Genomic DNA, 18505 nt, shown 5'->3' on the forward strand with positions numbered 1-18505 from the left:
GCCCCCCCTGCCTGGCTGAACCCAACCCATGTCTGTGCTCACATGCACCCACTGCACAGTTCCTCCGCGTGTGAGGGGCTGTCATCTGTCCACTGTCTTCCAAGAAAGAATTTTCCTTACTTCAACATTGTAAATGTTTCCATTTAATTTAAATCTAAGTAAAAAAATGCCACCAACATGAAGGATGTAAAGAAAAGGCCTTGTAAAAGCCAATTTATCTCAAGGTGATCTGCCCCTTTTATGGCTTCAGTGTGCCTCTAATGGAACAGGGCAGAGAGCTCTGCCTCCCCTACTCTATTCCTACCAAGTGTAGCCATTGACTGTTTGGTGTGAGAAGCCTCTACAGGTCTCCAGCACAGCCTGATTGCACTTTCCGAGGCTTGACAGACTCTACAGACTCGTATCTAAAAAAAGAATTGATTAGGACAATGAATGCTGTGTCTGATCATTAAATATTTAAACCTGGTAGGCTTTCAAGAGTGGCAGGCTTGCCAGCCTCTGAAAACACCCTTGTTTTGCCAGATCTAACTCGCAGTTGTCAGTTTTCAGAAGGCTTGAGGTAATGTGTTAATGAGATTTAATATCCACAGTTTTTTAAGGGAAAAAGAGGACAGAGACTGGGCCTTTAATTGTGTCTTGTAGATTGATACAAATAATCATACATTAAGAAATGTAGCTGGGAGAATGCATTTCTCCCTCCCTGGTGTGGGAGTGAAAATGCTGATGGGATCGTTGTCCAAAGTTAAACAAACACAAATATTCTAACCCATAAGTCACATTGATCACTAACACAGGAAATAGCATCTTGTTACATGGACTGTGACTGAGGTTCCTGCTCCAAACTTCTGGAAACAAGAGAGCACAGAACCTTCTGGATGCTGGGACATTGGAGCCTGGTACTGACCTCTCTCTATCGTATTATTTTCCACTTCTGTTTTCATTCACCTAATATTTCTAGCACCACGGCAATTTTTATCTAAGCCTTTTTTCAAGAAAAAATTCCAGTTGTTGATTTTTTTTTCTTGCTGTACAGTGTGTTGCATTTACAAGTGTTTTGGAAGAATCTATTTGTCCAGTCAATTCCTGTTGCTAATAAGAACCAGTCTTACACCAAAAGGGATAAAAAGATATTTATATCAGATTAATCACAGTTACGACAGGGTATCAATTGATAATAAAAAGAGATCTTTGCATGATGTAGAATTTAAGTGTAGATATGACCTCTGTGTGCAGATGTGGATCTAAAGAGAATAGACAGACTTGGAAAAGAGGAGAACAGTGTATAATCTGAGGATGGACAGGTAGTGAGGGAAGAGGAAAGGTGGAAACATCCAGCCTTTGTATGGAGCTCCTGGCAGCAGCAGCTGTCACAGCCTCAAGGGGTGCTGCTGGTTACATGCTCAGTGTTGGTGGTTTCCCCCCAGGCAGTTCCCATCTCTCAAGGCAGGTCACAACAACATCCCAACCCACATGTGGGAGAGGATTGTTTTGTAGGCTCTTTTTCACCGCAAAGATTTTCCTGTGTGTTCATTTGGACAGAGCATAGCTGCTTTTTTTCTTTTTTTTCCCCCTATAATTAGCTATCAGCATGTCATCATTCCAAATTATGTGATCATTATCACCAATCTTCATCACTGTGAATTATGAATATTATCATCCAATGTGGGGTAAAACAAACGCATTTAAGTGACTGCAGATAACACAACATGGTGTGTATGCACTTTTGTCCAAGAGTGGCTCAGCAGTCTGACTTGCTGCCATCTTTGGAGCATGACATCTGTCAGAACTACCAAAATATGAGTCAGTTTGATCTTTGCTCCGTTTCAAAGCTGGAAATTGTGCGAAGGCCACAGCAATATGTTTGTTGAGTAGCCGCTTTTATATTTTGTATTCCAAGAAGCAGCTGCCTGTTTCAGTGCTGTGCACTGGCAAGGCACAGTGTGTATGCTCAGAAGTTCTCCACTCCTCAGTGGTTACTTCACTACACTTGTAGATGAACCCTTGGTAACACTCTGTACCTGGAAAGGAAACTTCAGCTGTGATGCTGAGTCTTGCCTTCAAATGTTAATGCCCTTTGCTTATCAGCTGCTGGCCTGGCCCTCCAGCATGAATAATGCAAACCTGCAGATCTCAGTAAAGAGTGGAAAGCAAGCTGCTTGGCATCTGATGTTGAGTTCATAGCAAACAGGTCTGGTGGTGGGTGCCATGCTGAGCTTGCCAGGGATGGCTGGAAGCACAGGAGAAGCTGTCAGGAAGGGCAGAGGTGCAGGGATGTCAGTCTCCACAGGACAAGCAGAGTGAGGCAGCCGGTGATAAGGACTGAGAGTAAATGCGAACAACAGGAGGAAGGGGTAGAAGTTGGCAGCTGAAGAGCAGGGAGCAGGGGACAGTATTATATTTCTGACAGGCAGCCAATATTAACAAAATAAAAAGGAAATGATGGAGAAATAGTTCTTCTCTAATGCCATGTTTTTCTACTAGAATGGGTTTGTTTTATTTTAAGGAAGCCCCTTGCATGTGAAGTAAAAACACACGAAAGACAAGACATAGGGTCTTTAAACACCCCAATTTCCCTGGAGCTTACCTTGCTCAGCTTTTCTGTGTTTCTACTTCAGCACAATCCATAGATGTTATTTCCCTTGAAGTAAAAAATTTATCCTTTTGACTGTGAAGACAAACGATCTGAAAAATCAAGTTTCAGAGCTGAATATTAGGTGACTGTATCAGGACCAACAGACTGACCTTAAAATCTTTGGTAGCTGTGTGGCTTCTGACTGATTTCATGCATCAAAAGATTCCTCTGCTCATGATAAACAAAATTCCTCTTTAGAAGGAGTGGAACCTGAAAAAAAGCTAGCAAAGAGAAAAAATAATGTGAAGCAACTAGATGGATTGTGCCTCCTGCTAAGCTGCTCTTTAATGACTTCTGCACTGGTATGGAGTCCCTTGTTTCCTAATAAAGAACCTGGAACTGTTTTACTGCAAGAAAAGGAAGAAGGAACATAAGATACAAAAAAGCAAGCTTGTGCCTGCTCTCACTATTTCACTAGCCAAATGAAATAGCCAGCTGACCAGACTAGGAGTGAAGCAATACCTGTTTGGTAGGGTTTTGCTACACCTTCCAGGATGACAAAACGGGAGGTGATTACAACTTGGAGCTGACCTACTTCTTGTCCATGACATTGTGTCCCAGTCTTGGCTGTGGGGCTCAGGAACTAATTTCTCACCCTGCTATTACGAGTGCTCTGGATCTGATAACTAAGTTTGGGGCTAAATCCTCCCCTGAGGGAAAGGTGGAAAGATATTTGTTAAATTCTTGTTGAGAAGGTTGTGTTAGTGCTACTTTTAGCACACTGCTTTATTGATGACTGTATGGCAATTTGGGGCTTAGTTTTTATTGCTTCAAATCTCTGTAAACAATTTGCAAGGTTATTTGTACCTTTAGTTAACATGAATTGAATTTTAATCCTAATCACAGAGGAAGATTTGTTTCTTTATGAGCATTTTTTTTTCCCTGGGTCTTGCTGCTATGATTTATCTGAGAACAGCAAAGACGTCCTCAGTTCCTACGCTTTGCAAACCGAACAGGGCTCATCTGAAGCATGATTCAAAATTACAGATGATTAAGATAGTGAGAGCACACAATAACTTGTCAGATGCCTGGTAGGAAAAAATTGATCTGGTAAAATAGAATGAGTGTATCCCATTATATAGTAAACAGCCTTGAGTGAAAGGCAGATCCCACTCTTTGAGGCTGGCACAACAGTGGGTTCCAGCCAGCACTGGGACTGGACAGGAGAACATGAAGTGCAATAGAGCATTCTGGACTGAAGCACACCTAATATGCCACATATTCAAGGAGTTAAGGTTATTTTTCCTCCAATTATTCTCTATTACAATCTCATTGCTCTTATCTTTAAGAGCCTGTTCCTAATTTCCAGGCACAGCTCATTCATGTCCAGCCTACACTCTCTGTGCTTGTGCCAACCATAGCTTTTAGATTAAATAGTTCTGAAGTCCAGTCTGGAACAGGAAATCAGGATTGCCTTTGTGATGTGTGGAGTAATCCTAGACCATTTCATGCCTTTTTAATAGAGGTGGGCAGTATTTGCCCTACGTTGACAAGCAGCACCCATCTAATTATTTAAAGTTGCTCAAGCCACCTCATCCTTGCTGCTGCACAGGGATACGTATCACCCACCATTACTAATGAATCACATTACCTGATACATTTTCCCCCTACACACTCATTTCCTTGACTCAAATTGTGTAAGTAATTGCACTTTGAATACTTTAAATGAATGAAAAGGGGTATAATGATGCTATGCTATCAAGAAATCCTTCTGGTTTCTTGGGTTTTTTTTCCCTGTCAGGACTGAGGGAAGTGTTCAGTCCCTGCAACAGCCTAGAGCTGTGTCTGAGTAAGCAGGGGATCATCCAGCAGGAAAGGAGAGAGGCAGGCGAGTCCTGCAGCTCTGGACCTCCTCCTGCCCTCCTCCCAGCTGTGAGGTGCTCCTCGCTGGCCCAGCCCGGCAGCCCTGGCTTTAGGGAAGATCCCCAGCCCTGCCTACACCCTGGGAAGGAGCTGCCCTGCTGCCGGCCACCCCACACCAGGGACAGAAGGAGAAAGGTAGGCACGTGGGCTGGAAATGATTAACTGATGGTCTGTAATTGTTCTGAGAGAAAGGAGAAGGGGAGGAAGACAAGTAGGAGTTTGGGGGAAGCTGGAACGTCTCCTGTCTCCAGCAGCTGTTGAAAAAAAGAGGAAGGCAAAATCCCATTTCCTAACTGTGGTAGCTGGGGGTACACACGCACACACGCTCACAGGAGGGTCCCTCAAACGCCCCATCTGTTTTTGAATGCCATGGATCTCCCATGGGCTGTACATTTCTGCCTGGGAAGCAGAGGGAGAGAGGGAAGCAAGAGGGATGACTCAGGAGTGCCAAACCTTTGAGGAGAGCACAGCTGTAACCCCAGATTGTGTGGCTGGGGGAACTGCTCTGAACAGTGCTTGCTTATGTAGTGCCTTCATCCTTCTCTACCTTGGAAAAAGCAGTTTTGGCACACAAAGCAAAGGAGAAAAGATTTCCAGGAATAAATATTTAATTGTATCTTTAATTGATATTTTAAGCAAAAGAAGTCATCAGTCATGTAACTGGATCTTAGAAAGAGGTGAGATCTTGTGTGGACCAGAATGGGATGGAGAGGTAAAGTACTTTGGAAGGCAACCATGTGGTTGACACAGGAAGCTGGTTGCTGCATGCTGTGAGACTGTTTGTGATCAAACACTCTGTTATGGGTCTTCTGTTTGCTTTTCCTCATGAAAAAAAATATAATAAAATGCCAGTTCAGATCCGTGTGCAGCAGTTTTATCACAAATGGTTCAGTGCCTTTTCTTGTGTGATTATGGCTGGCTAAAAGAGTGCGTACTTATGTCTCCTGAGTCTTACCTCTGTAATGATATGAGGCCACGCTTTGTCCGGGTATCTACAAGTGAAAAAGAACTAGAATGGATTCACTTTCTAAGCTCTCTTTGTAAAACCATCTTTTAAAATACTGTGGGTTATTATCAGCTAGGAAAATTACACACAAATGAACGCATTGCTAGAACTGGATGCTGGATGAAGACAGCACACTTTATCCCAAGGTCTCTCAGTGATTTTTGTGCTCCCAGTAAAGTCCGTGACCGTGAACTGGGAGCCTGTTGTCACTGCCTCCCTGGATTGTGCCATCAGGTGTCCTGCGGCTGCCAGCCCATGCCCTGTGTGACAGGAGATGCCAAGCCCATCCAAACGGTGATAGCACAGAGCACACGTGTGTGCTCTCTCGGCAGCGCACACCACGGCCCCATCGCCACCTTCGGGAGGATTTACCAGCGTTTTTCGTCTGTCACTTCGCCTGCTTCTACTGAACTCTCTGGCCGTGCCATCCTTTCCTGAGCGCCGTTTCCACCCGGCTGGCGTGGTTCTACCTTGGGGCGGGCGCTCCGGGCCCGCAGAGCCCGGACAGGTCGCGGCGCTGTTGCCGAGCCGCAGTGGGTGTCCCGGGCGGAGCGGGGTGGAACCGGGCGGAGCGGGGCGGAACCGGGCGGAGCGGGGCGGAACCGGGCGGAGCGGGGCTCCCCGGCCCGGCCCTCCCCGGCACAGCGCCGGGGACAGCCCCACTCCAGCCCGGGGAGCGGGGCCGCCAGCCCGTCCTGCCCAGCCCAGCCCAGCCCAGCCCAGGTGAGCGGGGTCTCTCCCGGAGAACCAGGACGGAGCATCCTTTGGGAGGCTGGGGGGCCGGGCCGGGGGGGAGCGGGCTGGGAGAGCCCCCCGGGAGGTGTGCGGGGCCGCCTTCTCCTCCTTTATTTCGCTTTATTTGTTTCGCTTTATTTATTTCGCTTCAGAGATTAGGGCTAGTTTGCATTGTTTTGTTTTTGTTTCGTTTTTTAACACTTTCGCTTTTTTGTTGCGCTTTGGAACCGGGGGTGTGACATCGTTACTCTGAGAACGGCTTGTTTTAGAAACGACGAGCGAGACAAAGAGTGCCGAGAGCTCTCTCAGGCGCTGGGAGGATAAAGGGCTCAGCACTGGTTGCTCGGAGGGGCACTGCAGAACTCGGAGCCTCGTGAAGGCTCTGTTGCTGTAGCGTGAACTGCCTGCTCGTACAGTCGGCACTTCTGTTCAGGAAAACGGGGAAAGCAAAAAAAAAAAAAAAAAAAAAAAAAAAAAAAAAAAAAAAAAAAGAAAGGAGAAGCAACCCTTTTTCCGTGTTCCCTTGGCGTGATGGATGTGTGTGCGTGTCACTTCTTGCTCTTGTAAAGAAGCCTCCGAGGCTGATTTTTGGATCTGTGTCTCTGAATTTGGCTTTCAAGGAGGGGATTTAGAGTTCTTTTCTGATGCTGTTTTTTCTGGCACTGTCGAGCTACTTCTGAGAAATGTTTGCAAAACCTTTTGTGGTGCTAGATTTGATTTCTTAGAGAGTCTCAGAAAACTTTCAGGCTGCTTTGACGTGACTCTCCTAGTCGTAATTTTTGTGAGGTTGAAAAGGTTTTTTTGACTGCTGTTCTTAACCTTTACTTTCTGACTACTATCTTACGTTTGGCAAACATAATTTCCTTCCTTCTGTTGATTATTAATAATGGAAGATACCAAGGCCTGGGAACGTAGGTGCAGAGGGCTTTCACGAATATATCTTAGTATCTCATTAAATCTAAAGAGGCATAACTAACATGTAGCAAAAAAGTTAAAAAAAGCCCCAACTCATACGAAGGCTTTGGGTGTTTACAGGAAAAAAGTTGTGCGTGCCAAAGAAACTGTAGGAAAGATGAGCCTATTCTCTGACAATGGGTTTATTTTCACATTCTTCGTGGGGGTGTAAAGGAGAGAAAACACGTTTCTTCCAAGTGGCCCTTTGCAGGGGCAGAGCTGAGGCAGGAGCTCATCCCACGTCCCCGTGTGTGCTGTGACACCCACGAGTGACGTACCCCAGTGTGTGGTTGTGCCGCTGCTCTGGGCACCTGCTGCTGGCTACTGCTGCCCCTGCACTGCCCCCAGCTTCTGCCACTGGGCTTTGCCCAGGGTTGTAAATGTTCTGACCAGCACCATCCCCTCCTTTTACTTACGTGCATGTAAGTACAGAAGTGCTGATCTACGAGTGATTTGAAATTAGCCAGGTAAGGCCAGGTAATGCTGCCTTCTGTCTTCTCTTACCACTGTGGCTTTCTGGGTAGTGCTGTCCTTTGGGTGAATCCAGGTTTTATATTCAGTTAAAGAATGAAACTGACCATGAGCAGGAATGTATCTGCTGCCAGTAGAGCTCCCGTACAACAAACTGCCAGACCCTGTTTGTGCACCACACCAAATGTGGTTCCTGGGAGGAAATGTGGTGTGTGGGGTTTCTTCTAGGTGATAGGACCAGCAGGCTGTGCCAAGGTTGTTTGTGGTGTCAGGCATGACATTGACAGAAGTAAATAAATCCTTCCCCTGCTTCCATTTCACTCTGAGTGGGCTGTGGGGTGCAGAAGGAGTTGGGATCTCTTTTATTGTGGCTGGGGTGTCTTCGGGGTGAAAGCTGAAGTTACTTATGGCACCTTTTTGTCTGTTTTTGTCTCAGGTTTCTGTAAGAAACCATTTTTGAATCACTGGGCAGGGAGTAGACTTGGCAAGGATTGATAATAACTGCTTGAAACTTGGGAAAAGACTGATGGGGATCAGCATTAGCAAAATTTATTGATATTGTAACTGTTCAAGTATAGGTTGATAAATATCCTGGATGTTGGTGGTGAGAGTTGTTGGTTAATCTGCCCCTCATCTGGAAGGTTTCTGGCAAAGACTAAGGAGAGAAATTCAGCTTGAAAATTGTAAACCCCATCAACATCAGGGGGAAGGATGAGTGGGGATCACATCCCTTCCCTGAGACTGGCAGCTGCCATCTCCTAGGGGCCTGGGGGCCAGCAGGCTGAGAAAAGCATTGTGCACAGCAGAGGGGTGGCAGTCTTTGCAGAAAAAAAAAAAAAAAAAAAAAAAAAAAAGGAATGAAATGTTTATTTTTCTCTCTGCACATCAGCTTTTAAAACTCAAATCCTGCTTTTTGCAACAGGTTGATGTGGAAAACCAAACAAAAAGGCCCAGCTGAAAACCAAACAAAAAAATCCAGCTGAAACACTGTAAAGAAAAGAGAGATGCACAGAGGTGATTTGGGTTTGCATGATGTGTTACTCCCCAGCACAGTGCAGATAAAATGAAAAATAGAAAGTGTTCATCTGACTAACTGCTTTGCCTTTTCTCTCAGAGCGGGGTAGAAACAATTGTTCTGCTTCCTTCTCTCACTGAGTCTTTTCCTCGTTTTTGAGGCAACTCCCTGGACAGAGCAGCGATCTTTATTCCCTCCCCTCCCGCACTGATTGCGGCTGGTTTCCGCTCCGGATGCTGCGGGGGCTGCGGGGGCACCTCAGCCTCGCCTCGCCCGCTGCTCTCAGCGCTGCAATCGTGCTCCTCTGAGCGAGCCTCAGCTGCCAGGCAGCGCTTTCGGGATTCGTCTGTGTGCCTGCTCTCCTCTTCGTGACCTGTGTGTCCGTGGCTGGCGTGATGGAGCCCGATGGAGGCAGCGGGATGAGCGGCCGGCCCTGTGCTCTGTGCCCTGCTCGCCACCGCTCCTCGCTGCCTCCCCTTCCCGAGAGTGAACACACGCCTCTCGGCTTCTGAAAACGAGCAGAAGCGAGATCACTCTCTGCCGAGATCTTGTCTTTTTTTCCCCCTCAGCTGGTGGCTAAGGAAAAGGCTGAGGTGCAGGAGATGCAGAGATGGGATCCCCTGTGACAGGAGGTGACACCTCGGAGCGCTGTCCCCGCCTTGGTGGCAGCCGGCGGAGGAACCAGACTGACGCTTTCTTTGTCTCTGCGTCGTGCAGGAAGACACTCACTTAACTTTCGTTTCTGTCATTTTTGGGGCATGTGGAGCACACTAAAGTGGCGTTTCTGTTGTTTGCCACCCCGAGGGAAGCTGTAAAATACCATGTGAGTCAAATCGCATCTGCCCAGGCTTGGCTGTAGTGCCTGGGGGTAGGTGTGGCGTGGGTGCTGCCCGGGAGCCTGACCTCGCTCTAATGGACAGGGCTTCAACAGCCTGCAATCCCCTCCTGCTCCACTGAGATCAGCTTCGTCCTGTGCTTCCTCCGACGCTACAATCCTACTGATTGATTTCAGAGCGCTGCTGGTTCTTTATTTGCCGTTGGTTTGCACAGCAGCTTTTTTTTTATTGGGTTGATTTAAAACATAGATTATATATACTTATAAAATGAAGTAACCTATCAAATCTTTGAAAAATAACGATTGTCTTGGCTGTAATGACACTTGCATTGAAGTTCTTGCATTATTAATGCAAATTGGAAACTGAGTAGAAGTCTAAAGAAAATGAACATTAAATTTTTGACCTGTGATGTGAGCGTTAGGCTCTGCTCATCTTGAATTGTGTATTTCTGCAGGGAGGAGCTGGTGATAGGGTCAAGGTCTCAACAGATGTTTAAATACTAGGGTGTTTCAAGGACAGCAGTTATGAGTTTGGCTTTTGGGTGCTTGCTCAGCTGTTTGGGCAATAATTGGTGGCCTGTGACAATACTTCTTGCCCGGCACTGGGGTCTGGGAAGACAGACCTGGGCTTGAGCTGCTCAGCCTCCCTGTGATCAGATAGCGGAGGGGTGAAAGCACAGGGAGAACAAAACAGCCTGCAGTTAAATCCCTGGGGGGTTCTGAACTGCAAGGGAGGGCTCTATTACCTCTCTCTGGAAAAAGCAAGAAGGGCCTGTGTGCACCACGTGCTCCTTACCCCGATGGCTCCGTGCCTGATCTGATCACAGAGGGCTCTGTGTGGGACCGAGGAAAATGGAGAACCTTGACCTGGTAGTTTCTCTGGAATATTAAACCTTGCTGGTCCTTTGCCATACCTCATGAGCAGCACATGACTGGGGAAGTGGCAGAGCATTAAGAGCTAAGGCTGGTCCCGAGGATGGAAGCAAAGTGTGTGCTGGTGTTGCTCCAGGTGGGAGCTCATGGGCCAAAACTGGAGAGTGCCTGGGAGCTGGGTGAGGAGCCAGGCTGGATGGGGCACTGATGGTGCTGCAGCCATGAGGCCCCAGAGGAGCGTGGCCAGAGCTCCCACACGACGCTGGCAGAGCCTCTAGCAAAGGGTCTGTCCTGTTCAGCCACTTGTCACATCAGCTGTGGTGTACTTGTCCCATGGCGGAGGACAGGCTGCCAGTGGAGACACAGCTGCCTGCTGCAATTGCAGATCTCGGTGACTAACAGCAAAACCAAGACAAAAAATTGGAGAATTGGAGTGGGAACCTCTGCTTCTGACTGTTTGGCAGTTGGCTGTTGGGATAAGGAGGTTTGCACCCCATTCAGCATCTGGTGTTCGGCTTGTCTTCCCAGTGCTGGTTTTGGGCATGGTGGGAGGGATGGTGAATTCTCTGCCATGAATCCCACTGAGTTCCACCAGCACAAGTCTGCATCTTAAAAGTTTTCCAGAAGCACTGCTTTTCCCAAGGTTTCAAATTCTTTGCCACTTGCTATATAAGAGAATGCCCAGACAAAGGGTAGACTGTGTCCAGGAAATAAACATCTAATCTTGCCTGTCCAGTGGGGGAGGATTTTTTTTATGTCAGTCCTGGTTTAATGTTTGGTTTGTTTACATTGCACAGCCAGTCACGCTGATGGGGGCCCTCTGGCGAAATGGAATATATTGTTTTCTGAGCTCCTGCCTTCTCAGTGCTTATTGTCTGCTGGCTTTCCCTTCACGGTATGATTTCAGGAGGCTGGTCAAAGGCATTTGCTTGTTTTCAGTTACATCAGTTACTTGATGAAAGTAAGTCATGGTTGTGATTGCAACTTCTTGACAATTTCCTAAAAGGGTAAATGAAATTGCCAGAAAGCAGCGTCAAAGAATTTCCTGTTTACAAAATTTATACCTGTTACTGGAGCTTACATACACATTAAATACATGATTTGGATCTTCTCACCCAGCTCATCAAGGCAGTGCCTGTCTGTGCAGTGGCAGATCCAGAACAGGAGCTCTGCTGACCGCCAGGAAATGCAAAATTTACTCAGCTGTGAAGACTGTGACTTTATTTTCTCTAATATTTGAAGAAAATCTAGCAGTGAAAATTATGAAATGTGGTGATAGCCTTTTCATGGAGCCTCTTTGTCATGGAGACTGGTAGGAGGAGTTCTTAAAGTGATTTCAAACTATTTAAAGTACTGGGTTTTTCATTTTACTGGTAGAGGAAACAGTAAATAGACTGAATATTGATTTTCTGCTATATGGTGTTCCAGAAAGTGTGCTCGAATCTTACACAGGTCTCAGTTTCTGAATAAAATGTTCCTTTTTTTTTTCTATGCAGAAGGCTGTTTTTTCTCTATCCTGGGAACTGTGTCAGTCCTAGAAATTATTCTCACCAATGTTTAGGACACCAGGAGTAGAAAGAGTATCTTAATAAATATTTGTGCGGTCTCACAGTTTTCTGATACATTTTTTTCTTTACATTGATTTTTATTTTTCTCCCTGTACCAGGCTTAGACCAAAATGATCTCTCTCCTTGGGGGTGTGTGATACACTGCGGTGTCTTTCACCCACAGCAGCAGGGACTTCAGGACAGAAACTCACTGCTGGAGCCCAGTCCAGGCTGAATCTGGCAGAGCTGCTGCCCAGGCACTGCCAGCAGCATCCCAGCATCATGATGTCACCATGCTGCTGTCTGCACCATCCATTTTTCACATGCTCACCTTCCCTTCCATCCCTCAGGCTTTTCAGGTAGACAAACCTCACCTGAAAAACATCCCAGAGAATTAAATAAGGAACAAAGGTAGTGCAGAGCTGTCTCAGCACTTCTCACAGCCCCATGGGGACAAAAGCGGTTTTGCTGGACACTCACTAGACTAGTACAGTTGGGATCTGGGATTCTAATGAAATTTGTTATTAAATGTTTTAGTGTGTCTGCATTGCCTCTTCCCTGGCAGGGGTCCTGGGGAGGAACTGTGTCTCTCTGGTGCCTGTGATGTGGAGCTGTGCAGTCTGGGATCTCCTGGCCACCAGCACCAGGCTGAACCCACGAGACGTGCATGCACCAGTACCATGACATGACTTGCTCTGGCCTTGGGGCTTGCATCTGAGGCAGGCAGACCCTGAGGATTCTTAGCTGTGTAACACCGAATTTCACACAAAACATTGCCCTAGATAAAAGTAACAGCGGTGCTGCTGTTAAATATATTCCTGTCTTTGTTTTTTTACTGATCTCACATCTCTCTTGGTAGTGGGTCTGGCGCAGCTTTGTAAGGTCATGGAGCTATTAGCAGGTGGCTAAACATGTAAATTGAATCAAAACAATCTTTCATAAAGGCATTCGCTGCTCTTCCTGTGTGCAATGTTTGCTCTGCTTGTGTGTCCTGTTCCGTCTCTGATTGCAGATGAAGTAGATGCAGTTTTTGGATTACTCTAACACAACACTCAGTACAATTTTCTGTTAAACATGTGCTTCTATATGGAGGTTTAGTTTTACACCTAAGAAATGTGCCTCAAGGTTTGCCTGCTTATTTTCAACTCTAACATTTGATTTTTGCCTTGCCTGAAAAGCTTGAGCTGCCCGTTCCCTTGCTGTGGTCTGCGTTGGCTTTTGAGCTCTAACACAGCAGCCACAAATAACAGCAACAGTTCCCGTGGTTCTGGACAGCTCTGTCCTGTTCAGCACAGCCCCGGGGCCGTGGCTCTGGAAATCACAGCTCAGTAAATAGTTTTGTTGATGTGTAAGTAGGCACGGAATGGAGCCCGCACACGTGCCCGTGCTGGCGCTGCGGTTTTGCAGGCACCACAGCACAATAGGACTCCCTCTGCCACTGGGCTGCCTGTGAGCGCAGGCTGGATGTGCTGAGCCAGAAAGACTGGTTTGTGCACACATGATAATCAGGGAGGGCAGCCACACTCCCCACAGGTCCTTTTTCTCCTTAGTCGGCCCTGAATGATGTGTTCCCTGCAGCAGGCTGGCTGTATAGGGGGGCTGTAAGCGTCGCTGACGCTTGAAAAGAACTTTTTGTCCTAGAAGCCTCAAGTGCATCCTCGGTGGTGTTTTCCAAGCTGCCATGTGAGAGGATGTCATGGAGGGTTCGTACCACGTGTAGTTGCCAGAGGATATGGGGTGGTTATTGGGGTGGCTGGTGTCCCTGGAGCGGCTCTGCAGGCTGTGAGCTGTGGGGTGTGCTCTGGATGCATCACAGGTGTGACTGCCTGTCAGTGCGGTCGATCACACAGGCAGCTCTGTGAAGCAGCAGCTGGCAGCGGGGATAGTCGTGCTGTCAGGATTGAGCGGGGCTGTGAGGTAAAATGCAACATTTTCTGTTCAGCCAAGGAGTTGGGTTATCTGTGATTGCTTACATATTCTCTGTTCCACGAGTTGTTTGGTTATGTAAGAAAAACCAGATGTGTGGAACATGTATATTTATGTAGTTCTTATCCTACAGACTTCAGTTAAATTAAAGCAATTTCAGCTTGAGAGTTAGGAGGTGGCCATTAGTTTTACACTGTTAATGGAGAACTTGCCTCCTGCTGGAGCATGAGGACACTGAGAGGGGACTCGGGGTCACATGTGCAAACTTGTGTACGGCATGGTGGGATATACTGGAAATTGTGTTGAGGGAAAGAAAAACCCAGAAATGCAATTGTTAAGTGGCCAGTAATCTTTAAATATATATATAGTTTTATATATAGAAGTTTCTCCATTAAAATGTAGGTCTGTCATCCCATCAGATGCAGAGCATTTTCTGTTTCTTAAATTATTTCAGTCAATTTTGTATCTTTTGGTCATTAATTGATATTGATGTAAGTTTGTGATTCTGTCTCAAACACAAACCTTTTGTTTCATTTATTTCTGAGTGATCCATTTGAAACAGACTCAAGTTATTAGTCTCGGTGCTTAAAAACATGCATAGGAAGTGTCAGGCAGTGAGACTGGGATGTGGCCTATGGTTTGGGATAACCAGAAAGTGGAGCCTTGCCAGTCCAAAAGGGCATCTGGGGTTCCTGGGTGCCTCACAGAACTAGTGTGAGGATCAAGTTATTTTTTAGTGGTTTCTGACTCTGTACCCTGCCAACTGCATCTTGCTGGAAAGCTGGCAGATGAAATACCCTCAGAGGATTTATTATTTTCTTTGCCAGAACACGTATGCCTCATAAATTTCCATGGTTATAGATCTCTGTAATGTGAACTGTTTTCCCCTATTGAAAATGTTGATTAGGGAGGAAACACAGTGAATAATTGTTCTGAGTAACACTTGAGCCACATAAATATTTCAGGGGATTTCAGTAGCCTTAAAAGGCTCAAAGTTGCACATGAACAAACTTAACCACAATTGTGCCTGGAGTTTTGTGATGTGAGAGGAGGCTGAAAAGGGGAGAACTTTTCAAAAGTGCCCAGGGATTTACATATGTATAACTTCTTTATAATAGTATGACACTGTATAACCCATTTGCCTTGTAGATGAGCCTTAAGATGCTTAGACACAAGACACATGAGAGATTTTCATGTTTTGGTATAAATATTTTCTGCCAATATGAAATAAATTCTGGAATATATTCACAGGAGATGCTCCAGCATGGAAGCAATGGCAGAGGGAAAGCTTCAAACGCACTGAAGCAGTAACTGGGTTCCCAAGTTGGAAAGGAAGCACTGGAAGGGACAGAAAGTTCCCTTTTCAGCCATACATTGTATTTTATCTGGGAAACACATCAGCTCACTGTGACTGAGCATGTTAACAAGCTGAGAGACATGAAGTGTTGCCTCTGCTATCCCAGAACAGAGTTCCCAGCCCTGGCTAATGGAGGAGTGATAAAGGCAGCAGGAACTTGGAGTGACCAGCACAATGGCTCTGTGCTGGGGACCAAAAAACATTGAATAGATGATATCTGCTTTCTGGCCCAAACCAGCTAACTTGTTGACAAAGCCAAATCTTCAGAAAAAATTGACACTCGTAGGGTTTATTGTCTAAGAAAGAGTCATGGGAGCCATTCAAGTGACAAAGTGGGGAGTGCTTTGTTTTAAAAAGGTTTTTCATTTGTACTTGGAAATTTAAAGGGGGGAGGGCAAGAACACAGAAACAGCTTGTAACTCTTCTTGCTCTCTAGCCTATTTATGTCACTTCTGTTAGAAAATTTAAGGTTTGAATTATGAATAAGTCTGTACACCCTTTCTTGTGTGCTCCTCTAAGATAATGTTTTTTTCCCCATTTGTTTCTCTACATATTCCTTTTCCGTTCCCTCTCCTTTTCTAATTTGCTGTTGCCTTTTGGTCTCACTTTCTTAATCTCCCTGTGAAAGGGGCCTCTCCTCACTGTCCACTGAGAGGAGTGGAGGCTCTTTTTCATAGACAGTGAAGCTGTGAGACTCCTGGCCACAGGACACTGCAGAGGTTAAAAGATTATATGAGCTCAGGAAGGGCCTGAAAAATCCCACAGGATTTACTAAATCCCACTATGTTACTAAATACCACTCCGCAACCTTTAGTTTGCCATTTCTTTAAATGAGGATAAGGGAAAGGTGTTCAGAGTAAGCATCACTGTGCACTCACCTTGTATTTAACTCTGACCTAGGCAGCCACACCTGGCTACCAGTGTTGGACCAAGTAAAGTCATCCTGATGTTCCCCAGTTTTACAAGGGTCCTTTGTGACCTCCCTGTGTGAAGCCTGGGGACACTGACACTTGCTCCTGGAGGTGACCTGCTGTGTCCTTGGTTCCAGGGAAGGAACCCTTGGACTGGAGCTGGGCTTTGGGAATTGGTGTCTGTGTTTCTGCTCTGGGTTCTGGCCCCCTGGGGGAGGCTGGCAGTGGCTTTGGGAGCAGCTGGGCAGTGCTGTGACACGGTGTCCCTGCTGCCACAGAAACAGCCAGCCCGGCAGCTCACTCAGAAAGCAGTTGGCAGACCAAAAGCAAGGCAAGGTGCTGGGCATCTATCTCATCCCGGCCTGGTGCTGGCTCAGTGCCTCTGGATGTGCTGCGGGATCAGCTGCTCAAGGATGGGTGTAACACCCCCATCCTACGGGACCCCCCCATCCCGCAGACCCCCCCATTCCACAGTTTACTCCCACCTGTTTGGTTGGTGACAGGCTGTGGTGTCCTGCCCAGGTAAGAACCCTCCCTTTTACTGCTGTCATTTAAATGTTTGATTACATTAGCCAGTACTAGAGGTGCACAGTGACTTAAGTTACTGGGCAACACTTGCACCTAAATACCACCATCATCTTCATCCTTGCCTGGGAAGAGCTCCCAGAGGAGGATGCTTGTCTGTCACTGCTTGTCCAGGAACCTGTCACTGCTTGTCCAGGCTCGCCCTGAGCTGGAGAGTGTTTTCCACCACTTGCAATCTGTTCCTTAAACAAAAGGAGTTGGATAAGTGAGATTTTATAAGCAAACTGAAGACTTGGACTTCTCCTGTGAAGAGAGTGTGAGGGAAGGTGTGCTGGTCTTGGGACAGCTCTGTGCCATTCCCAGCACTTCCTGAGGAAGTCAATTTACCACTGGCTGCTGGTACGTTCCGCTCCCACTGAAGGTAGGATGGAACCTGGTCCTTCCCATGTGGTTGTGCACACTCTGAGCAAAGCCAGGTGTATGCTGTCCTCATGGCAGCTGGCAGGACATCTGGTTACAGCCTCCTGTGCTCACACACCAGAGGAGGACCCTGGCTAGCTCTGTTCCAGGCAGCTTGGAGCAACAGGTTTGTGCATCATCAGTCATGGCAAACACTGGATGTCCAGGAAGAGGGGATCCTGATTCCTCTGTGTTTTTGATAAAATGAGCCACAGGGTATCGCCATATATCCTTCAGTATAATCCTAAATCAGCTGAAACATGTACTTGATCTGACTAACCACTCAGTTCCTTCACCTAAACTTTTCTTTTTCTTTTTTAAGTGCACCTATCAGCTTTCATGAGCAGTGGAAAATATGGGACTGCAGGAAGTCCTGATCTCTATCGATGTGCTGTATAGGCTGCTGATGACTGAATTCCTCCCCATCCCTCTCTGTGGTCTCTGCTGTGCGGGGTGGCTTTGTGCTGCCCGGGCAGCGTTTCCTTCAGACACAGACACTGCTCACTGCAGGAGCAGAAGGGCACACCCAGCATTTGGGGACAGTGTTCAGTGCTGAGATTGCTTGGAAATAGCCGCTGCTGTTTGTAAACGGAACCCTGTTTTAATCCAAATTAATTTGTACTCCCAAACAAGCTATAGGAATTTTCCTTGTTGGGTTTTGCTTACCTTACAACCAGGCTTTTCCTGGACCTGGTTGGGCAATGTCCTGGTGTCCATCAAGTGACAAACCCCTCCAGTGTGTCTGCACCCCTCTGCAGCCCCCAAGAGCATCATGCTCATACCATAATCCTCTGTGACATGTCTCACACGTGTTGCAACTCCTCGGAGTTTCAGTGCTAATTGAAATACCAGTATTAATTGTGGAAAGTTAGTCATGCAAACTAAGCTGGAAGGGGAAGCTCTGGGAAGCCGCTGTTTCGTAACTGTTTGTGTTTTGTCAGTGCTTCACTCTGTGGTGCAGTGCTGGGACACTCACAGTGCTGGGATCCTTGTGTGCACTGGGGCCCCAGTGCCAGAAAGGGCTTTGGAAAGAGCTCCAGGTAGGAGCAGTGCTGTGGCTTGTGCTCAGGGAGCTGCTGTAGGACTGGGGACACCCTCAGCCCCTCACCTTTATCAGGGCAGGGAGCAGGGAGTCCTGGTGCCTTCACTCTCTCGGTAGATGGGAGCAAGGGGCTGTGGATTTTCTGGCTGAGAAGAGGTTTGGTAGGTGTCAGCAGAAAAGCAGGTGAAGCCGAGGGGTTTATCTGCACAGCTTCCTTGGAGTAGGAGAGAAATGCAGCTGCGTGGAATAAATTTGGAAACCAGGACGTTTGAAAGTGAAAATTAAGAAAAAGTAAGAAGAGTTTCTGGTGTTGTTTCTAAATCCAGGAAAAGCCCAGAAAACAGTCAGATTTTC

At 46.7% G+C, this 18505-nt stretch overlaps 1 protein-coding gene across 1 annotated transcript in view; it reads left to right on the forward strand.

Annotated features, from left to right (window-relative positions):
- Positions 1 to 6142: 6142 nt before the first annotated feature.
- The window catches only part of CARHSP1 (calcium regulated heat stable protein 1), a 34987-nt gene continuing 22624 nt past the window's right edge, over positions 6143 to 18505 (forward strand). Inside the window, exon 1 of the mRNA XM_066197776.1 lies at positions 6143 to 6224. The gene's annotated coding sequence lies outside the window, so the exon portion shown is untranslated. The remainder of the gene's footprint in view (positions 6225 to 18505) is intronic.

This window comes from Chamaea fasciata, unplaced genomic scaffold, assembly GCF_029207755.1.
Source record: "Chamaea fasciata isolate MVZ Bird 193981 ecotype frontalis unplaced genomic scaffold, bChaFas1.0.hap1 SCAF_16, whole genome shotgun sequence".
Classification (NCBI taxonomy): domain Eukaryota; kingdom Metazoa; phylum Chordata; class Aves; order Passeriformes; family Sylviidae; genus Chamaea; species Chamaea fasciata.